Here is a 12,004-nt window from a genome sequence, read left to right as displayed (position 1 = left end):
AAGGGCAGGGCCTCGAATGCCCGCTGCGCTGACACGGTCCAAAAGAATGTTATGGTCGACCGTGTCAAACGCAGCGGACAGGTCGAGGAGAACCAGAGCTTGAGGAGAATTGGTGTCAGCCTTGGCTTTCAGCTCGTCGAGAACGGAGAGCACCACAGATTCGGTTGAATGACCCGAGCGGAAACCTGCTTGATGAGAAGCAAGAAGTTGGTTCTGCTCAACATAAGTAGAAAGACAGGAAGTAACATAGGATTCCAGAATTTTAGCAAGATAGGGAAGAAGAGAGATGGGCCTGAAGTTAGAAGGGAAAGAGGAGTCAAGACCAAGTTTTTTAAGAATGGGGGAAACAATGGCAGATTTAAATGAAGAAGGGACCGATTCAGTGGAAAGAGAAGCATTAAGGAGAGAAAGAGGGGTAGCGGGGCAAGAAGAAAAGAGAGTTTTAAGAATGCGAGCAGGGGCACAATCGGTGGGAGAGCCAGACTTGATTTTTGTGAGCAGAGCTAAGAAGGAATCTAGAGAAAGGGGCGGGAAAAAAGAGAAGGAAGAATTAGACACAGAGGGAACCGAATGAAGTGGAGTAAAAGGAGTGATTGAAATGTTGGATTTAATTTTGGCGATCTTCTCAATGAAGAAGTCGTTTAAAGAAGAACAGAGGGCCTGGGAGGGAATAAAGTTAGGGCAAGCACGATCAGAAGTGGCCAAGTTATTGACCAAGGAGAAGATCTCTTTAGATTTGTTAGCCGAGAGGATTACTTGTTCGGAGAAGTACTTGGTCTTGGTCACAAGAATGGCTTTCTTGTACTCTTTAAGAAGAGATTTGTAGTTGTCCTTGAGGTCGGGGCAGTAGCTACGGCGCCAAAGGCGCTCAGAGCGTCTGAGTTCCAATTTGAGGACCTTAAGCTCAGAGTTAAACCAACGATGAGCCTCGTGTGGACGAATGGACTTAACTAGCTTGAGAGGGGCTACTAGATCGCAGGCAGACGATAGCCAGTTGCCAACTGCAGCGGCCTGTGAATCAAGGGAAGTGCCATTGAGGTCAGGAGGGGAAAAAACAAGGGAATAAGAGAGGGAAAGCAGGTCAGCATGATTCCAGCTACGTGTAAAAACATTCTTAGGACGAGGGTGTTTGTGAGGGGAACCAATGTTGATAGTGAAGGAGATGAGAGAATGGTCGGACCAGGTACAAGGGAGGATGCTGGGGGGGGAAACTATGTCCAGGGATGACCAAACTTGGTCCAAAGTGTGTCCAAGATTGTGAGTAGGGATCAATACATGGGACTTGAAATTGAGACATAAAAGAGTGGCCGTGAAGTCCTTGGACGCTAGGTCCTCCCTGGGGTCACCAGGCCAATAATTAAAATCACCTAGCAGGAGAACAGAAGAGTTGTTGACTACAAGCGTAGCAAGAAGTTCCTGCAGGGAGGCCACAAACAGAGGCATACTCAGGGGGGGCGATAGACAAGGACGACAGTAAGAGGCGCGGAAAGATTAGTGGAGCGGGCGACCAGAAAGTCCACCCCAGCTATAGAAGGTTGGGAAAGAAGCTGGAATTGAAGGGTGGATCGAGCAATCATGGCAACACCCCCCCCGGTATTGCCGTCGGGGCGGTCAGCCCGGAGGACATAATAAGAGTCGGGGAGGATGGCTAGAATGTCAGGGAGAGAAGCCTCAGAGAACCATGTTTCTGTTAAAAACAGAATATCAGGGGAATCTGTGGTAAGGAGGTTGAACAGTTCTAGATGATGCTTGCCTGCCGAGCGAGTGTTGAGGAGGTAGGCAGAGGCAGTGTGAAAAGGTGGTGAGGATGTAATGGGGGGAAGTCTGGTGTCCGGAATGGGCAAGGGAGGCGTAGAGCGTGGAGGAATGACACAGCCTAAGTGGGGGACATAGATACCTAGTGCCACGAGGTGCTGCATGAGCGAATGGGGAAGGGGTACATCAGCAGTGCAGGAGAGAAGTTGTGCAGGTGTGTATGCCAATGAAGAGGCAGGGGGTATGGCCCCTGGTCCCGGCCCGTCGCGGACGGGCGCAGACGGGCTTAACTTAGGCGCGACTTCGGCGCGCCTTCGTCGCGCCCGCTGCGCTCGTCCGCTGCGCGACCGGGAAAGAAGTGCCATAAGTAGGTGACCAGTAGTGGGGGCGTGGCAGGGGGTGGAGGGACAGAGGAGCTGCCCCGCCAACCACAGAGCAGCCCGAGGTAGAAGCCACGCCCGTCCCCGCCCTCGTGACCTGCCCGTCAGAGGGGGAGGGAACGCTCAGCGTGGGGCGCTCTGGTGGCGGCAGGCAAGGGAATCCGAAGACAACAAGGGGTGCGCGATGTCCACAGCGCAGCCCCTGAACCAGTGAGGCAAGATAAGTAAAAAGTGTCTCAGCACTATTAAAAACAAAGTTGCGCCGCGCCTCGGCAGCGTTGTTGCTCCCGGCGAAGCCTCGGTAGGTTTGAACAGTTCCACAGAGATTCTGCATATTTCCGGTGGCAGAGAGTTCCATATCTTTGGGGCGGCACCGGAGAAGGCTCTCAGGCAAGTTCTCTTTTTCCTAAAGATTTGAGGTTTCAAGAGGAAAGTGTTAGTGCTTCTTGAGGCTCTCCCCCGCAGGATAATTCAAGTTTTTGCATTAGGTACCAGGGAGTTTTGAAGTGTAGGGCTTGGTGCGCCAGAGCGGCAATCTTGAACTGGATTCGAGCTTCATATGGTAACCACTTAAGAGATTTTAGGACTGGGAATATGTGCACATTTCATTTAGTACCAGTAACCAGTCTGCCCGCAACGTTCAGTGATGTCCTTAGTGGAGCCATGGTGTATTTGGGAAGGCCACAGAGCACAGCGCTGCCATAGTCTGATCTCGGTAAGACGAGCGTTTGAACTACCTGCTTGAAATCCGTTTGTGGAAGGAATGGTTTGATATTTCTAAGTGTCCTCATCAAGTGATTTGTTCCTCTACATGTTGCTGATATGAATATTCATGTTCAGGTGCTTGTCCAGGGTGATTCTGAGAGACTTGGCTGAGCCTATAATGAGGGGGGTGCAGTTGAAAGCCGTGAGGTGATTCATCCAATGGTCTAGTTTGGGGATGTGGTTCAGAGGAAAAATGAGAAAGAATTCAGTTTTTGAGATGTTGAGCAGGAGATGGTTCTCAGTTAACCAATTTTGAGTATATGATAGGGTAGATTGAGTGAGATGATGTTATCTGGGGGGTAGATTTTCAAGTAGAGTTGTGTATCAACCGCATTCATATATAAGAGAATGTTCATGAAATGTATTGAGTTTGCTAATGGTTCCAGGAAAAGGTTGAATAGTATAGGAGATAGGGAGGCCCCTTGGGGTACACCCATGAGAACTGGGGAGGTCTGGGAGAGAGAGTGGTTTGCCTTAACTCTTTGTGATCTATGGTGGAGGAAGGACGAGAACCATTGTAATGCCCTACCAAAGCCCATCTTGTTCTTTAGAATGGATAGGAAGTTGTCGTGATTGACCGTGTCGAAAGCCGAGTAAAGGTCGAGGAGGTTTAGGAGGCAGAATTCCTTTTGGTCAAGAATTTTTAAAATGTCATCCATAACATGAATAGGAGCTGATTCAGTGCTGTGCCCCTTCTGAAAGCCAAATTGATGCTGGTTCAGGAGTTTGAAATTCTCAATGTGAGCACAAAGTTGGGTTTGTATGCATTTTTCTTGGAGTTTGGCTAGGGTGGGGATGTTGGAGATAGGGCATAAGTTATTGAGGTCAGCATTATCTGCGTTCGTTTTTTTAGTATCGTGATACCTGAGCTGCTTTTAGACAATCTGGGATCATACTTTGTGACAGTGAAGCATTTACAATCCTTGTTCAGGTAGGAATCAGAACGTTCTTGATTTCTTTGAAGATGGCCAGGGGCAGGGGGTTGCTGAAATGGTTAGAAGGGTTGATATTCTGAAGAATCGTGTTGTGTCTTTTTCATTGAAAGGGGTAAAGGTGCCCCATGATGCATTGCTCTTGGTGACCAGACTGATAGGTTTGCGGTTTTCTAAAAGGTCAAGGGGTGGAACAGACCCGGAGGATGGCAGAAGCAGCTTCTTGGAGGCGAGTTCAATTTTGATAAGCCTTGATTTCTCAGTAAAGAAAGCAGCCAGTTTGTCGCATGAGGGTGGGCTGCCTCCGGTAGGGTGGGTTCGCCCTCCAGGGGTTGCGGAATACCTTCATACCCATTTATGGCGAGGCTTTGATAAAGAGGTGCATGCATGCCTCCACATGGAGTGCCCCCGCCCAGACCTGGCGGGTAAGGTTGTAGACATGCCAGAGGTAGATCCTATCATGGTCACTTTTGTGAAAAAATACGCAAGGGATCTAAAAAAGGGCCTGGATCACTCATGTCAGATGTGCCATGATAAACTACTTGACCTGACAGGAATCTTGACTAAGATCTTAGACTTAGCATGCTAAGTCAAAGAGTCCAACTCCCCAGTAAGTACTGACGATCTGATTGGCTGGGCTCAGTAAGCAGTCTGCATGTTAGGAAACGCTAACAGCACCATGTCTATGGCCCGGCGGAGATCTATCCTGATGAGAATAGATCCTAAACTCAATGATCTATCCAATGCGTAAGCCAGCCCAATGGCCGACAGCCTATTATTCGAGGGCTCCTTTGTTAAGGAACAGTCCAGATTTTGTGCCACCTACTCGACTATATACAAGGTCCAAATGTCGCTAAAAAGAGTATTCTGGAGAGACCTTTTTGTCAGGGCCGGGTGCCATGGAGGGTGAGCTAGGCTGTGGAACCCACCAAAGCTCTCAACAAAGCTACTATGCCTACGGCAAAGGTGGTTGGTATGGATACCAACCAGATCCCACATTCAATCCCACTCAACCCAGATGTCGACCACCCCAGATTCTGCCACAGACCCGGACACGGACAATAGAATGCAATCAAGGACACAAGATTTACTGGTATGAGTTATTCCCTTCCCAGAAGTGATATTTGGAGGAAGAGTGTTGCTATTCACCACAACTGTAAATGCATATCCATGGACCCATGTGTACTGGAGACCAATCAGGGCTTCAAACTGGAATTTTAAGAATTTCCAACTCAGTCTGGCCCCCCAAGACAAATGTATTTTTTCCAAACACAACAAGTTTTTATATTCAAACTCTTCTAGACAAAGGGGCAATATGCCTGACAACTCCACACCCCAAAGGGTTCATGAGACCCATCTTTCTGTTTGAAAAGAAGGGCAGAGGTCACTGCTAGTCCTAAACCTCAAAGATGTCAATGTCTGGATATTGTACTGACATTTCAAAATGGAAGAAATTCTCTTGCTAAGAGATATTCTACAGGAATGCTACTGGATGGTCAGTCTGATCCTGGAGGCTGCCTATCTCTCCATCCCCATATTCCCACCTCACAGATGGTTTCTACAGATCATATGACAAGGACAGTGCATGAAATTCAAATCCCTTCCATTCGGTCTCTGATAGGCCTTTGGTGTTTCACTAAATTGATGAGACCAGTCATAGAAGCACTGAGGGCTTGAGGAGTATGTCTAATTGACTAGACAACCTCCTGTTGATGGCCCAGGACCTTCAGACACTCAGGACTCATCTATCATGGACTATACAACTTCTTCAGAAGCTGGAATTCCTGATCAACTCCCAGAAGTCAGTCCTGTCGCCAGTCCAGCAAATGGCATTTCTGTGTTTCCAGATAAAATCAGCCCGAGCACAATTGCTCCTTCCAACCCAAAAGACTTGCAATATCAAGAGGGAATTGAGGTCTGCGTTGTGCAAATAGACTGTATCATAGAGGTAGATTGCCAGAATTATGAGACTCCTGGCCTCATCTATACAAGCCATATTTCCAGGCCCCCTCCATTACAGAACCCCTTCAGATATTAAAAATTCTACTGTTGCATATGTCATATTGTTTATGGTTGTACTGTTTCTTTAACATGCTTTTGCATATTGTTTTCCATTGAAATCCCTGTTGCTATGGAGCATGTATGTTCTGTGTTCCAAGCGGAGAAGTTTGGCAGTTGCTGTTGGGAGCAGAAGTGAAACTGTGTTCCTCTTCAATAAATCTATTATTTTTTATAATTTTTGGACTTATTTCTTACACCTACTCTTCTGGAAAGGTCTATCTTACACAGAACAAGTCCCACTGATGGGCAAAGCCAGAACAGATATAACATGGTGGTTAGACCACATGGAATCCTAGAATGGTCGAGCCATTTTCAGCACCTCGCTAAAATAGGGATCGAATTGGAGGCCAGCCGGTTGTGTTGGGGATCGAGGTGTGGGACGATGTCAACAGGGGATTGGTGGTCGAAGGAGGAGCTCAGGCTCCACATAAATTGCCTGGAACTCCTGGCAGGCTCTTTCGCTATCAGTCTCTCCCCGACAAAGACAGACTATTAATTCTTACTGAGAATGGACAACATCTCAGCAGTCCGCTACGTCAACAAGACGAGATTGCCAAGGACTTCTGTCCCTTCTGACTCAATCATCGCATCTCCCTCATAGTGGAGCATCTACTACGCAAGAGGAACACCATAGCCGACTGGAACTCCAGACACTTACAAGATTTCAGCAACTGGAAACTGAATCGCTCAGTTTTCCAAGCTCTGAACAGATTGTGGGGCCCGTGTGAAATAGATCTGTTTGCATCATGACTCAATCCGCAACGGGCAAATTTTTTGAGCTTGCGCCGAGATCCAGATGCCCAGGCGACAGATTAATTTATCCAGGACTAGGATCAGTTCCGAGGCTATGCTTTTCCCCCATTCCTCATGATTCCCTGTGTTCTGTCACAGATCAGTTGGCAAGGAGCAGAATTTATTTTGGTGACACCTTACTGGAGAGCGCAACCTTGGTTCCCAGTAGCTCTAACTCTAGCGAGTGCGCCTCCAGTTCTACTCCCAGTTCAGCCAGATCTCCTCCTAGACCCAGAAGGTATTCCTCACCCATTGAATCTATCAAGTCAACTCAAGCTGATGGCTTGGATGGTTTCAGGCAAAAATATCACACCCAAGGCATTTCACAGCAAGCTGCATCCTTCATCAGGCAGGCCTGGCCAGATAACACCCATAAAATATATTCTTTAGCTCAGAGGAGATGGTGTGCTTGGTGCAACACATGGAGTGTTGATCCCGTGGGGGCACAACATTGTATAGTAATAACATTTCTATCAGAACTAGGATCTTCAGGTTTAGTATACCAAACAGTTCATAACTTCAGATTAGCAATCTCCGCAGGACTCCTCACAGTAGAGGGTAAACTATTAGATGACCAACCTCTAGTCTGCAAATGGATAAAAGGTATCCGTATGGTCAAGCCTCCGAGACCCAAGTATACACCCATTTGGGGCATGAATGTTGTTCTCAAATTCTTGGAGCAATGGCCTGCAAACAAATACTTGTCGTGCAAACAGCTTTCGGGCCAAGCTCACAATGTTATAATGTCTGATATTTTGTGAATAACAGTATTGAAAAGTAAAAGTGTTTTTGAGGCATGCAAAATACATGAAAAATTGTGGCAGAAGCTTCAAGAATTCTATTAAGGACACGGAGGTGAGGAATATGCTTCTCATTTCTTTACTACTAATTTCAGCAGCCAATCTCAATAAAGTAAAACACAAACTACATTATCCACGTTTCCCTGTACCTCCCATGTCACATGCTCAAATCATATATGAGCTACACATGTAAATGTGGAAGTCACCATTTTGTGTCCTCTTTCTTTGTTAGATTAGTCCAAAAGAACAGAATATTCCAAAGAGAAACAGGGTAAAAGTCACCAAAGATCCTTACAGCCCAACGTGGACTCAAAACTTCCAGTTGATCCAACAGGGATGTATATCCACAACCGCATGCCTCAAAAACACTTTTACCTTTCAAGACTGTTAGCCACAAAATATCTATTCATTTTTCTCTGTATGTTCTCTATAATAGGATTGTTAAATGTTTTCAATGATGTAAGAAAAGTGCATTTGAAACATTCTACTGGTCAGTCTAGAACCCTGGATAACATCCAAGCAGCTTCTTAGTTCCTGTATTTTGCCTAAAGGATTTTGCATCTAATAACATGAGTGAGGTCAGTTGCGCTGTTGCTGTATGCTATCCCAATGTTTGATTGTATGACATTGTCTTTTTAACTTTTTAACTGGTGGCTAATTACCATTTACTTTTGTATTTTTACTTGATGGGCTCTCACCTCCACATGCTGGGGAATTTTTCTTTCTTCATGGTGCCGCCCCGTTTCGCCACGGCTGTGTGCTGATTGGGTGGAGGGCATTCCCGAACCAGCCAGACTTGCGTCTCACGGCATGTCTGGATTTTTCCTATTTAAACCCATGCCATGGTGGCTGCGCCTAAGGCTAGCCCGTATGCGCCCTTCCGCGTCCGGACTGGACCAGGGGCCAGAACCCCTGCGTGTTTTTGCTTGCAGCCTCAACTCACTTTCTTCTCTCAATATCTTAGGAGTTTTAAACTCAGCCTAATGATGTTCGTCAGGTTCTTGCCCCTGACGCCAGCATCAGGTTCTGCTCTCATTTTTTATTTGATAATATCTTCCCCACTTATTCCCGCCCTGGCACCCAACCTTCTTTCGAAGACGAGACTTCTCACCTTTCCAGAGTTGACAATTCTAGCTCACATTCATCTAGGGTTTTCCGCTGTTTTAGTCTCAATTGTCGCTCCCTTCCCAAACACCAGTTGTACCATTCCACTTCCTAGTTGACATGGATCCAGATGTGGTTTTTTAACACAGACCTAGCTCCACGACAGGTCCATACCAGATGTGATTGCGGCACTACCACAGAATTTTTCTCTATTAGGTATAAATAGACCTCTGAAAACTGGTGGAGGAATTGCAATTATTTAAAAAAGAATCTATAGCTGCAAAATTGAGGCACTCACGATTCCCAACTGTGAAGCCCTACTTTTCTGTATCCCATTCTCTTCAAATCTTACCTTTTCTGGTGCCCTCATTTACCATCCCTCTGGCCCATCTAAAAAGTGGGGTTCCCTGTTGACCGAATAACTTTCCCCTCTTGTTCTTCGTGTGACAAATTTTCTGTGGGGACTTGAATTTTCATTTTGATAATCCTAGTAATAAATCTGCTCAAACTCTTTTGGACAATCTGTTGACTCTGAATCTTTCACTCATCAATTCCTCACCTTCCCATGTAGCAGGCCATCTTTTGGACCCTATTTTGTTTAATTTTCCTGTTGTGTCCACAGCTCCTCCCATTCAGCTCGGCTGGTCTGATCACCTTGCCATTCCTTTCTTTATTGATTTCTTCTTGGCTTATTCGCTTCGCCCTCCCGCCTTGCTAAAGAAAACTCGGAACTGGTCTCTACTTGATATGAAGGTAGTAAATGAGCTGCTTTGGCAGACTGTTCCTTCCATTTCATCTCAACTGGACTAGGACAAGCTACTTGTTGATCACTGGTTGTCTGAGGCAATCGATTCCATTCTTCCCCTTTCTCCTAAATACCAATCTAGAGTGCTTCCCCTAAAGTTTAGGAGAGGCTGTGGAGGAAGCATTATGCTCCAGAGACCAAAGCCACTTATCTGGAGGCACACAAAAAAAGATCATGCTCTTTGCAGATCTGCTCGTGTATCCTTTTTTTAAATTTTATTTTTATTGTAATTTTGTTAAAACAACATACAATCGTCTTCTATATGTATCTCCCAATGCAATATCCTATTGGTCCAAATGTCCAGCACAATAGTTCTCAATACAATACGAACAAGGTATATGTGCAGTTTAACCATCATATCACATCAGTGGGGTAACCGCATATGGGCTTCAGCCCCACCTCATCCACCCCTACATCTTCTGAAATATACAATTGCTCAGGAGGGAGAAACAAACAAGGCCGTCAGAGTTGACATCCACCCCTCTCACAGCACCAAACCCGAACACCAACAACCTGTCAGTGGCAACGAACCAGGAGGCCGCAAAGTCTGTAGATTTAAAAACCATACCCCCTACCCCTCATGCGCATGCAACATCAAATCCTCATTACCCCACGTCTGTGGCGATCGAATCTCCGTTACCCAATTCAGCAGTCTCTCTAGCAATGAGATAACATGTGAGGGGGGCCCAGATGTCATTCGGCCTGGAAGCCACCGGTAACAATTCCGCATATGTGGCTAGTCGTTCTTGACAGGTAATTAAATCATCAAGCCATGTCTTAAATTTAGGCGCCTGGCCCCTCCCCCATCTGCAGGCCACCCTTCACTTTGCCATGAGAAGTGCCATAGCTACAAACCGCCAGTGTTCTGCCTTTACCGGAGTAACAATCCCCAACAATGCCATTAAGGGGTTCGGCATCAGTGTCTCATCTATCATGTGCTGCAATGCCTCAAAAACCTCATTCCAATATTCCCAAATGTTCGGACAGTCCCATGCCAGATGCAAAAAATCCGCCCCAGGGGCGCGACATCTGTCACAGTGATCGTCCTCACTCAGCTTAAATCTGTGCATCTTAGCAGGTGTATAATATAATCTATGGAGGAATTTATAATGTATGATGCGGAGTCTGCTGCTCGCTGAAACCCTCTCAGTGTGCAGGCAGCAGGTCTCCCATTGTGAGTCTGTCAAGTGTCTCCCTAATTCTGAGTCCCATTTCAGCCGCGCCTGAGCTGCAGATCTCTCTGTTTGCACATGCACTATGTTGTAAATCAGTGAAACTAGGCGCATGGGTTTGGGCCTTTCCAGCACCGCATGCAATGGCGTCAGTCGCGCTGGCTCGTCCGGAAACGTTAGGGTGATAGCTTTCACCCCCTGCCATAATCTAATATATAGAAACACATCTAACGGCGTCTGCATCTCTTCCGGACACATATGTGCTAGAGCACGGAACTCACTGTCATGGTACATATCCCCCCAATTAACCAGTCCATACTTGCCCCTGAATTTCCTAAATACCTCCTCTTGCAGTAGCGGGGTATCCGGGTGATAGATGAGGGGCATCAGTGGTGAATATACCAATGGCACTCCCAACATCTCTGTGATCTTGTGCCACGCCTTAAGTGAATTATAAAGTGCGTTCGGTTGCCTTTCTCTGGGACCGATTTTGCTGTATCTTGCCCCATCTAGAGGGACAGGGCGGGCCAGGCAATGTTCCGCTGCTACTTGTGGCATGTAGCGAGGTTGTTTAATCCAAAACCACACGAAGTGTGCCTGTGCCGCTATAAAGTATAACTCCAAATCAGGTATCCCGAAGCCCCCTTGGGAATAAGGTCTAGTTAACACTTTCCATTGTAGTCGAGGCTGTTTACCTCCCCACACTAGGCGTATTCATTCAGATTTCAGGGTTTTGAAGAAGTAGAAGCCCGGGTAGTAGGGTATATTCAGAAATAAATATAGCACTTGCGGGAATATCACCATTTTAATTAATGAAGCGCGAGCCCGGGTAGTAGGGTATATTCAGAAATAAATATAGCAGTCACCATTTTAATTAATGAAGCACGTCCTGCCATAGACAGGGGAAGCGCCACTCATCTCGTCACACAGTCTCCGACCTTGGACATAATAGTCCCATAATTTTCCCTCATCAATTCCTCCCTATTCCTTGTAACTTTGACTCCTAAGTATTTAAGCTCATCAGCACACCATTCCAAGGGGTAGTCCATTTCAAAAGTTTCACCGCCGTCGTGAGTAGGAAAAAACTAGATTTGGTCCAGTTAATCTGTATACCGGACATGCTTCCAAAGACTAAGAATTCCCAGAGTACCGGGTTCAAATTCTGACGTGGGTCACGGATATATAAGGTAATATCATCCACATATAGTGAGATGAGTATCTGGCGCTGAAAGCGCCGCAAAGCCTTATCATTGTGACTCTGCCTCAATTTTGCCGCAAGAGGTTCCACTACCAGTGCGAATAGCAGCGGCGATAGGGGACACCCCTGTCTGGTCCCCCTTGTTATCTCAAACGTTTGGGAAGTGTGTCCATTGATCAAAACCTTGGCCATTGGTTTGGTATAAAGTAGTTCAATCCAGGCTAGAAACAAGGGGGGAAA

Source organism: Lissotriton helveticus, chromosome 3_1 (assembly GCF_964261635.1).
Source record: "Lissotriton helveticus chromosome 3_1, aLisHel1.1, whole genome shotgun sequence".
Lineage (NCBI taxonomy): Eukaryota > Metazoa > Chordata > Amphibia > Caudata > Salamandridae > Lissotriton > Lissotriton helveticus.
This window is presented reverse-complemented; position numbering follows the sequence as displayed.